The 15,352-nt window shown below is 41.9% G+C and overlaps 1 protein-coding gene across 1 annotated transcript in view; it reads right to left on the bottom strand.

Moving 5' to 3' along the window:
• Positions 1-15,352, bottom strand: part of ADAMTS17 (ADAM metallopeptidase with thrombospondin type 1 motif, 17) — a 162,329-nt gene that overhangs the window by 108,023 nt on the left and 38,954 nt on the right. The window lies entirely within an intron of this gene.

The raw sequence follows: 15,352 nt of genomic DNA, 5'->3' as shown, positions 1-15,352 counted from the left end.
TGAGATTTGGTTTCATCTGCTGCCTAGAAAGCAGAGCCTAGCCATTAGGGTTTTTGCACAAAGGTTAACGGCAGAGCCTAAGGATGTCTCTGTGCAAGCACTCTGCTGTGAAGCCAGCACCTCTCAAACTCCACACAAGCAGTTTAAGTGTGCACAGGAAATGAGGGTTCCAGAGAGCACGCAGCAACCTAAGCACCGGGTTCATCCTGCCGCTTCACACATCTTTGTGCCAGGCTGGAAGGAAGGGAAGTGTAAAGAACTTCACAAAAGCTTTTCATTTTTTTCACAGCAGATACATTTTCTTATATTTAACAGAAAATAAGAAAACTAGTTCCTTCCTATAATACTGTTCTCAGAGAGGGGTAACTAGAATGTAGCTGCCTTTAATGAGTAGATCACAACCAGGCAATGGAAACATGACTTTTTGCTTGGGTTTGTTTTTTTTTTTCTTCTGTCAGAGTTGACAAAGCTGTGTTTATCAGGGTGCAAGCAGTGTAAAACTTTAGACCTGGAAAAAGTCCAGTTCTGTTTTTACGAGTTTTAACAACAATATGGATATGGGTATTTGTTGCCAGAGGGATTCGGGATGGAATGAAGGGATGGACAATAGCCTTTTAATTCAGCACTAGCAGCAGAGAGTGAAGGCAGTGCAGGAACCAGACACTAACACTGACTTTCAAAGTGGCAACTGTGGAAGGTCAGATTCACATCACATGGAAAAAACAAAATGAAGATTATATCTTTTTAAACCAATGACCATAGAAGGGTGAATTTCAGCACTCTTCTTAAACTGACTTGCTTTTTGCTCGCAAAATACTCAGGTAGTATGTGTTGCTTTGAGAAAGAGATTGCAGACTCAGTCCACACACCTGATGGCCTAATGAACAGATCATAGAACAGAACCTCAGCTGTAGGTGTCTGCAATGTGTCTTGGTCTATGAACACACCTTCCATTTCTTTTAAGCATCACAAAACATTTCTGGTTGATTTCTGAAAGGGAAGTAGATATTTCTTCTGATTTATATCTCCTGTCAGGCACCTCAGGATGACTTACAAATAATAATACCGTCACAAATAACAGTCTTTTGCTTCTAAACCTACTTGGGATCAGCAATTTCTGGAAAGACTTTTGGCAGAGGGAAAAAAAGCAGAAGGTCTGAAGTTGGTTAAAGGGAAGCAAAAACTGAATATTTGCGTCACAGAAACTAGGGATGAAAAAGATCAATTAGGGGACTCGGCCAATCCTCTGCTTCTTTAGATTTGTGCCTTTGTGCATTTTTGAGTTTTTAAATTCTCTCCCAGCACGCATACATGAAACAGGGTACTCAGGAGGAAGGATGCTTCATGCCAAATTGCTAATCCACTCCCTAGCTGCCTCGCCGCTGGAGCGTATCTTGTTGTTCCAGAAGACAAAACTGCGACGGCTGCTGGTAATCCTGATCCCCAGCTGGGAGAGAGGCAAATGAGCGAGGGCTGTTGAGTTCCCCTTCCCTCCTTAGCTTGCCCAGCTCAAGCTCTTCCCCCAGTGGTGAACTACGATGCCGTGGCCCAACCACCACCCACTGAAAAGGCACTCCTGGAGATCCTTCTGCCTTTTGGGGATGAGGAAAACATAGATTTGCAATAAACTGACCAACGCAACTGAAATACACTTTCAGTGAACAGGGAGGGATATTTTAGTTACCTTTTAGCCATTTTAGGCACATTTAACAACTAGGACCAGAGCAAGATTCTTACACAAAGTGTTTTATTCCTACTGCTAAACTTGATCATTCTACCTTTACCTTCCATTTAAGCAGTCTCAATATATATCTCTGTTGTATCCAGAACGTGGGGTCTTAAGTGAGAAGCAACAAAACAGTATTGCATCTCAAGTTCAGTGATCAGTCAGGCAATCGTTTCAAGCTAAAGTGGCTTAATGCTAATTTCCTTCGGATAAATTTCATAAAATGAGGTGGAGTCAACGTTTGCTGTCACCCGGAGATAGAAGGGGGCAATATTTCCATGTTTGGGAAATACGGTGTAGCAAAACAGTGTGGAATTCTGTCAGTGTATTAGATGAGGTTAAACACCAATTAAAACGTCAAATACATTACCTCAACTGGTAATTCTTCTGAAGTCTTTGTTTAGTGGTCCTAATCCCACTGAAACTGACTGGCATTAACACTGCTCTGTGCTAAAAGCCTCATTACTCAAAGGTGGAAAACTAACAATTAAGGACTTGTAGCTCCATCAGTGGCTGAAAAAGAAATGACTGGCTCAGTTACAGACTCTTAGTCACCTTATTTTCATTAGTTACTTTCAATGCTTAATGTGAATCCTATGTGGCCATTTTATAATATTTGCAATGACCAATTAAAAAAATAGATGTCTAAAATTAATTTATTATTACAATTTTTAAAACCTTTTGTTGCAGTGGAGCCAAGGGATCAGACAATATAGGAACAGAAGTGGACTGAGTAGGGAAACTCAGAATCCCAGAAGAGCAGGCAGCAGAAAATTTTGCAGTACACAAAATGAACTCCCCAAGTCTAGCTCATGAACTGCTGAGAGTTTATTAATAAGAGTAATTCTGAAGTAGCAAGCCAGTCATAACAAATTGTTATAACATTTTAAGCTCGAAAAAGCTTGCCTCAAAATGTTTTTTGAATTATATATCTTTTTTATTAAACTATTTCCTAAGACAAAAATTTTCTTTTGGACCAATACATTTTGCTGTTAATTCTTTCACTAGAACATAAATAGCAAATATGCTGTTGTTCTGCAAACATAATACAGCTACTAACTAAATATACCTGAACCATTAGGATAAATGCAATTTTTTGTACCCCGATACCACGATCCATATAATTGATATGCAGAGAAAAATACACCTTTAACCGAAAATGAGAGTAGTACAAAGCCTTGGTAGCTGCATTAGTATGAATTATGTTCTTCATTGGGATGAATGGAAACTGCTGATTGCCTCTTAAAATTCCAGATCTTTATCTGAGTCTTTCAAGTGTGCAGAACTGGAATAGAAACTTCATGAACTCAGACATGTTTGGAAAAATCCTGGCATGTTGAGGGTCTTCCAGGCTGGGAATAATATAAGAGTAACTTCTCCTATTCGGTAATTTTGCTTCTGGCCCTGTTTAGGAGACAGGTGTGTGAAAATGAAAAATAGAGAAGAAAGTTAAACTGCTGGGGTTTTTTCATCTGAGGATTATGCTGAGGATTTTTTTGTGTGTGTATTTTGTTTTTTTAACACACACACACATGCACTTCTGTGCTCATGTAAAAACAGAGAGTGGCTTTCTTCAGAGGGAGGGAAAAGCTATCTTTCCAGATACAAGGCTAACTGCCAGAAGTTACGACAAATCTATTTTTAATATCAAAAAAGGTCAAGCAGGAGCATCAGTGGTAGAGGGAAAGGGAAGCCAATTACCATTTTTACTATTACTAAGTGTGAGGGTTTCTTCCTTTCTCTCATGAGAAATTGCATAATTACAGCCCATAACTTCTGTGCTTGGGTTCGAACACGCAAAGCTCTCTGCACTTCCCCAGCAAACCTTAGGACACAGGCAACTGTGTAAACTCAGATTTATCCAAGACGTTGTCATACATAAACAGTTTGCAGCTGTTGGCCTTTCTGCCAGCTCATGAGCCCTCTACCAGCAATATCTCTGAGGGGAATGATTACATTTATCCTACCAGCTCAGCTAGGCATTAGGTTATTACCTACTCGCCACGGCGATAGCCAAAGCGGGAAGAAGACAAGTTCTGGTGTGTAAGCTCACATTTCATCCTCTCCAAAACACCCAGGGCTTCCTTCTGACGACTGTGGAATATTCACTCAGCAAGTGGTTTGCCCAGGTATTCCAGCTTTCAACTCTCTAATGTCTTGTTTTCATTGCGCTCCTAATACTTTAATCTCTTCTTTTGCCAGCCACCTCTGGATATAGAACTTTTACTTGATTAAAACTTGGCTAGCTTTCCTCTTCTCAATGTATTTGCTGTTGGGATGGGAGCCAAACTTGAAGTCCTGAAGTCTGCTTGGCACGGATGGAGACTCACTGAATATCCACATGCACAGAGCAAGCCTCCCGTTCCCCACCATTACGAGTTTGGTGTTGAACTGATGTTTTTCTCATCCTCCCACGATTTTCAATTTGCACAACTCACACATTGCCATCAATTACACTCCTGTAACCTCTCTTAACATCCTACATAAGTAAAATTAGGAAACCCTAGAGATGATTCATGCTCTGCCTTTCCATTTGACGCCAATGATATTTTTGACAGAGATGCCCTGCCTGTATTTAGACATCAGGTCAGTCGCCAAGGGAATCTTTCAGTGCTTATGATACTTAAAAATGAAAAATACTTTTCTAGAAAGTCTATATATAAAAGATTCCAAAATTTAAAAAACATTAAAGAATAAGTACCCATTAAACTGTCTCCACGATAGGTAATACCACAATCCCTGTTCTACAGCTGAATAAACAGGTCCCAAGACGTCAGTGGTATCCAGGCGAAAAAGATCAGTATCCACAGAAGGGCCCTCTCCAGCACGTACAACAGAGAGGGGCTAAGGTTGTTACCGTCACTGTTTCACGTTTGCTTTACAGGGATCATCCAGAAGAAGCTAACAGGGTGAGCTATTCCTTCATTTTAGGGTGAGCTGTTCCTTCATTTTATGAGAATGTGCTAATTCAAAGCCAGACATGCAATTTTAGTGGCACATATTAATTTGGCTTAATGCTGATTAGTCATCTAGATGCCAATTTCTGTTAATCTTGCTGTAACAACATGGTTTCCATTCGAGTTTAATATTCACGTATGGAAACTGTTTTCCCCAGCAATAATTTTCATTGTCACTGTATTAATGAAAACCACGCTGGAAACAATACACTCATTATGAATCACAGGCACAGCAATTCTAGTACAAGCACCCAGTGCCTGACAGACAGCGACAGTCAGGGATGACAACAAGTTAAGAGCCATGTCAAGCGCTGTACCCAGGGCAAGGTACGATATTTTGAGCTCAGGTATTTATACAGGAAGAGCTTCTGATGCCATGGACCATCTGAGGGAATGGGTTCCCAGGCAATGCAAGAAGCCTATTTCAAGTAAGCGTCCCCCACAGGTATGCCTTTACTCTTAAAGGGAATGTAAAATACGAAATAAATTCAATATCGATGTGCCTGAGAGAGAAATCTACATTGATAATAGAGACATCATTTTTCCTCTGTTAATAAAAGGATGGGGAATATTCCCCACTGTGTGTCCTCTTCTCTTGCTGCAATACAGAAGACAAAAAAGAGTCAGCTCACGATTCACTTGACCTTGCTGAATGCCAGAACATCCACTCCCTGCTGAGATCTTACCTTCCCTCCAGGGTGGAATGTGGTTGGAGCATACGGAGGAAGAAGGGCAACACAGGACTGGTCCAAATACAACCCTCTAGGCAGGACTGGGTAAGCGCTCAGATAATAAGGGAATAGTCTAAGTAAAAGTCCGCAAAAGAAATTTCTAATTCCGCAGAATGTAGTCGTACAATGCAATCCAGGCAGGTGTATTGTGTATGTGACTTGTCTGCTTCTAGCTGGTGGAGGAAGGTAGTGGAAATAGTTTCCAGCAATTTTTTCGAGCATTGGTAAGCTCATGCCATTTTTGCAGGCAAAAGATGATCCGGATTCTGAGGAATCCCAAGGAACCTCTAGCTAAGGGCACATGAGGTTCACTCCTCCAACTCCACAGCACAAACACATTTTCATACAAGGTTTTCAAACAGGTATCCTGACTCGCTCTACCTAGCCAACTTCTTGCAAGTGTGCTCATCATCACAGAATCCTCTTATTACTTTGGAGAAGCTACCTTATCGCAAATTTCCATGTGACCTCCATAAAACTCCATTCGTTGCCTCCAAACCAGCACGACTGCAGAGAGGCAGCACACTTTCCCAGAACTCAGTGTACTCTGTGGCTGGACACCTCCCGTACGAGACTGACTGCTATCCTGCAGTACCCAATAAAATCCCTTCCTCCTTGTAACTCTGAAAACACTGTGACTTCCAGTATACACACTGCTGTCACAATCCCAGAAGCCCAGAAAGAAAAATAAATAGTTGAAACACAAAGGGTGGATACTTTCTGAATCCCTTGATTTTCATTACACACACCCTGAAAGATTAACAAATAAAATCTCTCCCTGCTGTTCACAATACTAGCTGTGATGTTTCTAGAGCTGATAATGTCATACTCCTCAGAACACGAGGCCCCAATAGAAAAATGAATGACATACACAATACCTTTTTTAGGGGATACTCTTCTTACTCCTGGGAATAGTTGGTACTGAAATATTGCTGCAGCACCCAAGGCCTGTGATAACATTTCACAAGACCAAGACTAAATGTGAGAGCCAGATTCAACCATGCGCCTTAGTCTTTGGGAAACGACCGCGATTCATACAGATACACTCAAATCTTAGTCGTGGCACCACTGAAGCTCAAGAGAACTTCTCAGTTGACCCTTTCAGTCCACACGGAACTCCATGCGGGAATGTGCTGCCCCCATTTTCAAACAGAGTAGCTGACATCTAGCTGGGGGTTGTCGATGCAAGTTGCCCTCCGCTTTATCTTTCTGATAAAAAGGTCTTTGTGAGGCTAGACCTCTGCGTGTCTGTAAACCTGCAAGGAAGGCAAGGTTCTGCAAATCACTAGAGCTTAAAGGAGAGCTTTCGCTATCTCTTTTACTCTTTGTTTAATTACCTTGCAGGACAGCAATTAATGGGACATGTGGATTCCCTCCCCCAGCATAGCCAACTCTCAGCTTTTTTTTTTCTTTCTGCAGGGCTTTTACATTTCCTGAGAATCCTCCTGTGATTTTCTTAAGTTTAATGGATGAATCATTTATCTTCTCCGTTACTAACCTGCCCACACACAGACATTTCCCAAGATATCACGAGCCTTATTCTAGTGCTACTTGCCTTGGGTTTACATGGTGCCAATCCAATGATTTAAGCAGAGCCTCTCCTAGTGTAGAAGGAGCTGCTCAGACAATTGAAAACACTGAGAAATTTCTTGACTTTAGGGATAATTGTGCTCACTCTAGCTGGTAAAAGGTTGCTTTGGATACCAAATACATTGAGATTAAGAAAGTTGACAAACCCTCAGAGGTCTGACAGAGACATCTCTGAGGACGATATTCCTTTTCAATGCCATTCAACAAGGATTTGTGATCACGAGCATGTTCACCACATTGACCATACCCGAGGAGAGGTATGGTGTTCACAATAATTCAAAGCAAGCTGGAAACAAGTAGCCTGGTTAGCCTCCTAAAGCAGATATCCATCAGGATTGACACGAGTGTCACTGATCTTGCCTTGGAGCAAGAGAATACATTAAAAGACCTCCTGAAGTTCATTCTAGCCCTAATTTTCAAATCTTTTACGATAAAGCACTGGGATCTAAGACCTCAGCAAAGAAGGAGATAAAAAGAAACGCCCTGTTTGTTTGACATCTGCTCTTTGTTCAGCATGACATTCTCTATCCCATTAACATGGCTCCTCCCTTTCAGCAAACCTTTGCTTCCCTAGATGACAGCACATTAATAAATCTTCTCCATCTAACCTGACACGAGGAGTGGCTTAATTAACTGGAGCAGAGGAAGCAGGCTATCATCTATGTGTTTACTCTGCTTTGATATGCTAACAGCCACATTCCAGAGGGCTTCTCCCGCACACTCCCCAGTGACAGGAGTTGGGGCTGCTGCTGAACACGGGTCTCAAACAGGCAAAACCACAGATCCTTTCTGCATTCCTGTTTCTCTAGTTAAATATGAAATTTCGGATATATATCCCAAACCAAACGACCATTCATGAATGCAGATTCCCAAACCCTGGCAGCTAGTTCACCATCTGTTTATGGACATCATCACACAGTGCTGAAAGTCTCCATGCTTACGCACACACATGGAAATACACAGACTTAACTACTCAAAGTAAGATATATTAGAATAGCTGTACTCCTCCTAAGAGGAAATGCAGGGGAAGTGCTCACATTAGCTAGGTGGATTGAAGAGAAGGATTCCAGCTGGGGAGGGTCTGATGGGCTGGATGAGTCAACACACAGCACTGGGAAGTACCCACAGAAGCCTGGTATAATTCAAATTTAGTTAACAAGAGAGATGGGAAGAGATTAGGGAATGCGAGCAGAAGTGATGGGGACAGAAATGTGGTAAACGAAGAGAATATGGGTTTTCCAGAAGTCTTCAAGAAACATGACTTTGATCTCGTAAGCAGCATGGGGTCACTTCTGTAGGAGGCAGGGGTCAAGGAGGGCAGGAGATAACATCAGAAGAGAAGATGAGCTCTCTGAGAATTTCTGTGTGTATTTACTTGTGGAAAAAAATGGACCTACAGCCCTAGGTCGTATGTCTCTGGCATCACGGGTTTGCTTGAAGAAAGGTAGGAGCCAGACTGCAACAAGGCCTGATGAGGACAAGTATTCAGGCAGGGAGGCTTGTGGCTTAGTGTGGGCAAAAAAATAGCACTTAGCATAGAGAAAGGACAGCGTTAGAACTGGTACAACTACTCTGCCATCAGAAATGGAAGTGCTCAAGGGCTACCATATCCCATGCTCACCACTCTGGTCCAGTAACACCTATCCTGTTTGTAGGATGGGTTCCCGTCTGAAGGTCATAGTCTTCCAAGAAACTTAAAAACAACCCTGGCATTGCTTGCAATAGCTGCAGGTTTGCAAACCTTGTAGGGCTCCAAAAGAAGCTTTGTGGTTATTTTCATTTTGCTTTTTCAGACAAGTTCTGTGACTTCCATTTTTGAATTTGTCAGCTTGTCCCCGCAACTCATCTGAGCCACGTGCTTCAGATGCCTGAGTTCAGAGAGAATGGAGGAGAATGAAGGAAAAGATCAAATCAGAGCTTTTAATGAGACTGGTAAACAAAGAGGAACAGGGAATTCAGCAGCAGGGATCCTGGAGCCTTCAAATTCCTCAGTATCTTCCTTCCAGAATGAAGAGACACGGTCAGACTTGGCAATATATCAGAAAAAATATTTGGAGTCTCTGTACCAAACAGCATCTGCTTTAACAGCTAACAGTCAGGGTCCAGGAATCAGTTCCAGTTTTTCTTTCTCGTAATTGCAAAAGCTAAGAAACTCACAAAGCTCTTCAAATAAATTAAAAGATTCTTTTAACAGTTACCAGAGCTTTACTGAGCCATGCCTATTTCAGCCTGCCCTGGTGTTGGTTGCGGGTGGGTTCAAGAGCAAGGATCAGCCCTGTAATGGTTAAACAACATCCAGCAATGTGTAACGAACAATGTTTCAGTGTCTGGAGAGTTTCAGCTCACTCTGCTGAACTGGACAGTTTTGGAGATGGCTGAACACCTGTGCTGCTGATGAATGGCATTCTTCCACAGCTCTCAATTAAATTATTTCCATGTTCTTAAAGAATGACTAAGCAATTGTTACTCTCAAAAAGCGAATGAATCTATACTTTTGAAATGTTAATATTTAAAGGGTATTTTACTTTCAGGCTCTGTATGTGTGTCAAGCTGTTCTCTTGGCAGAACAAAAGTAGCTGCGGCAACGAGCAGAGCAGGCCAGCAGAATGGGATGATTCACAGCAATCAAACTTTGAATAGATGCTTTTTCAAATTGTTTCTGTGATACTTCTCAATTACAGCTCCTACCTCCTGACTTACAGGGCTGTCTAAGCTCCTGGCTTCACTTTGTCAAGCTGCCAGCCAACACACGCACCGATAAACTTATTTAGCAATTCTTGTTTCAGGCCTTCTGTTTTAATTCTTCACTGAGTGCTGATTTAACCTCACAGCCTGCCTGAGAAAACTGACAAACCTGGAGTTTGTGCCTGACGTTAACAGGGTTGAACTACTCTGTTGACGTCAGAACTGGGGTTGACAAGCCTGCACCATGCAGGAGAATGAGGTTGGTCCCTAATACCTCAGCGCTGGCTACTAGATCTGTTGCCAGGAGCAGGGAGGTGGGCAGGAGGAGGAGACGAAGGCAATGCCATGGCTCTGCTTCTCTCCTCAGGCAGTACCACAACCAACACATTTGTTCCAGCCGAGCATGACCATATGATGGAAGAGGAGGTGAGGATGAAAAAAAAGAACACCCTAAACTTTCTGCAAAATTAATAGTTTGATTTTCTACACATTTGAGAGCCACAAACACATCACAGCACTAGCCTGACAGAAAAGAAGTAATGGCAAATTTCAGAGGTAATGCAGCTGGAGATTTTTAAAAAATGTTCTGAATCTACTTTCTTTAGTACCTCTTCCTCTAAATTACTCAAAAATAAAATGTCACCTTTAAAGTAACACAAGCTAGAAAGAAATTTTCATTAAGACCAGCGTGACCTTTTCTCACACCTAATAAAAAGAAATTTCTCATGTTCAAACTCGAGCTCCTGTGAAAAAACACAAATTTGGATGAATACCACTGAGCACCCTACGATGACTGACAGCAGCCAGAAGAGTCTCTGGTGCCTCACAGACACAAGTCAAGGCACAGTCCCAGTCCTGAGGCCTTGCAAGTCTGGATTCAGAAATGACAGCACGTGAGGCTCACAGGGGCACTGCACCTGCAGGCAGCACTGAAGGAACTTACTGTCACACCATCCTGCAGAAGCCAGCAGGACGTTTTCATGCACGTGTGTTAATGTTACTGCTCTAGGTTTTTGTGCTCAAGTATCAGGACCAACAAGGACAGAACTGCCTCTTCTCGTTTCGCACGTATCTAAATAGACACCCTTGGGAAGTGCAGAAGCTCCCATATGCTTGTACGCTGTTTGGGTAACGCATCCAGTTCTGAATCAAATCTGTGTGTCCCTGACTGAAAACTATACGCTGAGTTTGCACCAGTGTTTAGTTTCTTGGTTTTCATTGGAGTTTTCTCAGCTGTCAAGCCCCACTCAGTAAGCGGCTTGTGGAGAGAATTTGCACTGGTTAACAGCTGTGCTTCCCAGCTACACAGATTGGATAGTTTGGTACAAGCCTGCTTTGGTGCCTGGTGGCAGTGAAATCCTGTCAGCTGCCATGTAATGAGATGCATTTCCTAACAAAGCCACCTGATTAATGATAGCATAAACAGCTTCATGGTATTCACACACAAGTACGTATTAAATACAATCTAATTGTACCAGCTATCATAATCACCATGAGCTTGATCAAAATCTTACTGAAATCAACAGTATTATCATTGCCTTTGGAGAAGGCACATTAAGCCATTTTCTGGCTTCTTTTACCTAGTTCCCATTCTCAGAAGCTGGTCTTTGCCTTTTTTACTTCAGTGTAAAGACAAAAAGCTTTATTTACTTCAGTGTTTAGACCATTTGTGGCTCACAGAGACTGGTGCATGGGTGGGTATTCTGCCTCTCAATAAACACACCAGTTCACTGAACAAATATGGACTGCAGTTTTCCCCATGTCGAAAAACACAATGAGTGACATAAAGATAAAAATAGGAAGAGAGGGACTGTTCTGAGGTATTCAGACAAAAGTTATCACTTTAAAATCTGTCAGTCAGACAAGAAAATTCCACAGATCCAACCATCACAGCAAACAAACCTCTGACCTCTACACAAACCACAGCAGCCAGGAGTTGGGGCCCATGGCAGAAAGGACCAAATGCTTCCAGAATCCCGAACCTTTGCTCCGAGTCAAGGGCATCACACCCTTCCCCATTCCTTGTCTTCAGAGACATCACAGAGAATGCAAACATGCAAGAGGGCAAGAGAACCTCTTCTCACTTTGCTCCACAGAGGGAAAAGGGAAAGGGAAAAATACAAGCAAGACAGATAAACACACAGAAAGAAATGCTGGGCAAATTGAAGAAAGTTATAGAAGAAGTCAGATACAGGGAGGAAGAGACACAAAACTGAAACATAATTAAGTTATCAGATACTCATTAGGCTGCTGACATTTCTAAATGAAAACTACAAAGCTTAAGACTTCAGTAGTCCTAAGCAATGTTCTTGTATTGCAGGATCTGAGGCCCAGGTTCAGGAAAGCATCGTTACTTCAGACGCTGCTGAAGTTTGTGTCCAGATACAGAGAGTCAGGCAAGAATCCCAGGGAAAACCATCTGGCAGGACAGAACAACTCTAGTGAACACACGATGCTGCTTCTCTGAAGCCCAAGGCAACAGCCATTGTAAGAGGGGATCAAAGGGATTAGAGGGAGCACCAGAACTTCCCCAGAACTGGTGAGGAGTCGAGACATAGGGAGAGAGAGACGCAGTCAGGAATTCCATCCATACAAGGACCCAGACAAGACAAAGGCACTTTCTTGTGCTTTCTAACCAACAGACGTAGCTAGAAGAGCAGAAAAACTAGGGCACAGAAGATAGGAAACATGAGTCTACAGGTTTCTTAAAGAGAAATAGAAAATACAAATTCTAAATAGAAGCCTAACTTCAATTTTTTACCTTTCTCTCATTTCAAGAACAACAAACTCTGATTAGACCAATGGACTCGTTTTAGAGGATCAGTTTAACTTTCCAATAAACAAAAACAGCCACACAGTTTCCTGACTTACTGGCCAGCTTTCTTATAAATAACTGCAGTGTTTACTCTGTTTGTCTACTACAGCACAAATATTGCTGTACATGCTAGAGCTTGATGGATGACATTATTAAAACCAACAAGTAGATCCTCAGCAGAACATTAATGTGTACCCAGCAGTCTAATTATGGCCAGGCAGAGCCTTAATGCAAACAGATCAGGCAAAACAGCTACACAAAAATGTATGACACAACTACACAAAACCAACAAATATCTTCAACCTGCTGACCACTAACTAAAGCAGAAATACAAGGCTAATTCCAAGCTAAGCAAACACAGAAATCCTTAGCATTCTACAAATCATGCTGAAAGAGTACAGAAGGAGAAAGATATTTGGTGGGTTTGGTCTAGGATGTTTGGGGGGGGTTAATTTTATTTTAATAAGTTCAACATATTTCTATCAGCTGAGCTAAAAAGTAAAAAGAATTGTCAAGCTAATCCAGACAAACACCTTTCAGATTATAGGACTCTAAACCTGAAATTTAAAAGTGTATGTAGCAGAACCCCTCTGTCCACGTAAAATTCCGAGAGATAAAAGGACAGTTTGTATATACACATGTGTACATATAAATGTGAGAATTAGGATACAATTTCATCATCTCCTGCTGTCACCTTCCTATTTAAATTGGCAAGAACTCGATAAGGAAACCCCAATATTCTCTACAAGGTAGATCTGGTCAAATACAAGTATGTAAAACTAGAAGTACTCTGCCATGCATTTAGAGACAGCCTTTTTTTGTTTGTTTTCAGAATGGGCATTCTCAAAAGATGCATACATTCACATAGATAGATATAGAAATGCAAAGATACAGAAATGCAAAAATACATTCGCTTACTTTTGTACTGATCTAACCAGGAAGCAAAAAAAAAGGAAAGAGGACCTATTTCTCTCTAGTCTATCCCAAACCAGGGAATCACTATACCACTTCAAAATAAATAATTGCTCAAGGGAAACAGAAAACTAAAAGTTAAGCCTATCAGAGCCATTGATCACAAGCCCAGAGACAACCTTTGCTCCCTGCAGCATCGGACCAAAAAATCTGAGTTGACAGAAAAGTAAGGGATCTTTTATCAGTACTTTTTCCTACTTACTCTTCAGGTCACTAAGACCAATTATCTCTTATGTTTCAGGACCACAAAAATCAGACACTAACTACTGCAATGAAACTCCATCATAAGCTTTTAGGAATGTGAAGTTCACTGAATTTCCCCTTCTCCTTGTCTGTCCTGGCAGGAAGAGTCTTCAAGGCTTCTAATAAGTCACTGAGCCATGATCTTGCTTCCTTTTCTCGAAATCATGTCAGCCTTTTTTTGTCTCTTTCTTAGCCATTAGGCCTGTTTGCTCACCTCCACCAGTTTAAACTCTCCCAAGAAGTGAGGTTAAAAGAATTGTTCTGGATTTTCTGGACATTAAAAAGAGAAATGTGAGTTTGATGATTTAGCAAGCCAGTCCTTAGCCAAGCGTTATCTCCATGCCAGATGTCCTAAGGTGAGGCTAAAAGATGACTAAAATTATCCCAAAGACATCAATTCTGAGCAAATTATGAAGTTACCATCTCATCTTTGGACACAGTCTCCTGTAGAGGAGAAGAATGCACTGGGCTGGCTGATAGGATTACTGCTTGTTTTCTGCATCTTCCCTCTCTAGAGTTTGCTACCAGGAGGGTTTGCTTCCAGAAGGGAAGGGGAGCTGAAGTCGAGCACAATAAGGCAGTTAGAGGCAGTGGCCTCAGTGATGAAGGCACAGTCCTACACAAGCAAGGTGAGCAGCACTTTCTTGAAGAACTTTCCTCCAAGCTAGACTAGAGCCACTACTTAAGCTGGCCCAGGCAGCCAAATTCCCAGGAGGGATGGTGAAGCACTCTGGCAGCCTGCAAAATGGGCCAGGTACTACACTAGGTCATGTTACAGAATCATGTTACCAAGTCAGGTCAATCGTCCTTCTTGGGGACAGGGAAAAAGTTTTATGCACACCTCCCAGTGCTGTTTTCTTGGTTATCACTAGTAAAAATCTCATCTCCACATTATTTAAAACTTGCTCTCAAAATTGCATTTAGTCTTGGCAGCTGCAAGGCAAAAGAAAGGTAGAAGTACAGTAGGCAACTGTCCTTCATTTCCTTCCTTTACTCTCACATATCCTGTGTGCAACTGGAATGCTTCTATTTGATTATCCAGTGGAGCAAATGCTGCAAGGAATGCAATCATGCCTTATTACCCGTCATGTCTGTAGCCTATTGCACAGCTATGTACAGATGTTTTTACGCAGCTTGGTTTTTTTAGCTACAGGGTCTATAAAACAATAGAAACTATCTGAAATGTTTTCAAGCCAGCAAAGGATAAAGGCACTGTAAAGCAGTCAGCTGGATAGAAGCCATCTATGTCTGACAGGAGGAGAAGAAAAACCTCAGAGGTTTCTCAATTATAAATGCATCAGCTTTTCTTAAATATATGGCTGCAGTCTGCAGCGGAATGACCAGGCTAGAATGTGTAAACAGAGGTAAAAATAAAGACTCAGGCAGCAGAAAGAAGAAACACAAACCTCTGGCCTGTTAAAGGGTTGAATCATTATTTTACTGACCTGAAGAACTGGCTGCTCTCCAAAGACGCTGAGCTTCCACTGGGAAGTCCTGAGAAGAGGTAGCATTGCCTCCAGCTGAGGGGCCTGGACTGAGATTCAAGAGCTGCGGCTTAGCCCCCAGCCAGCTCTGCCCTTTGGCATGTCCCTTCACATCTCTAGGCTTCATTTCGTCACTCAGTACAACAGGG

The sequence above is a fragment of the Apaloderma vittatum genome, unplaced genomic scaffold (assembly GCF_000703405.1).
Source record: "Apaloderma vittatum isolate BGI_N311 unplaced genomic scaffold, ASM70340v1 scaffold9032, whole genome shotgun sequence".
NCBI classification, from domain to species: Eukaryota; Metazoa; Chordata; class Aves; order Trogoniformes; family Trogonidae; genus Apaloderma; species Apaloderma vittatum.
This window is presented reverse-complemented; position numbering and strand designations above follow the sequence as displayed.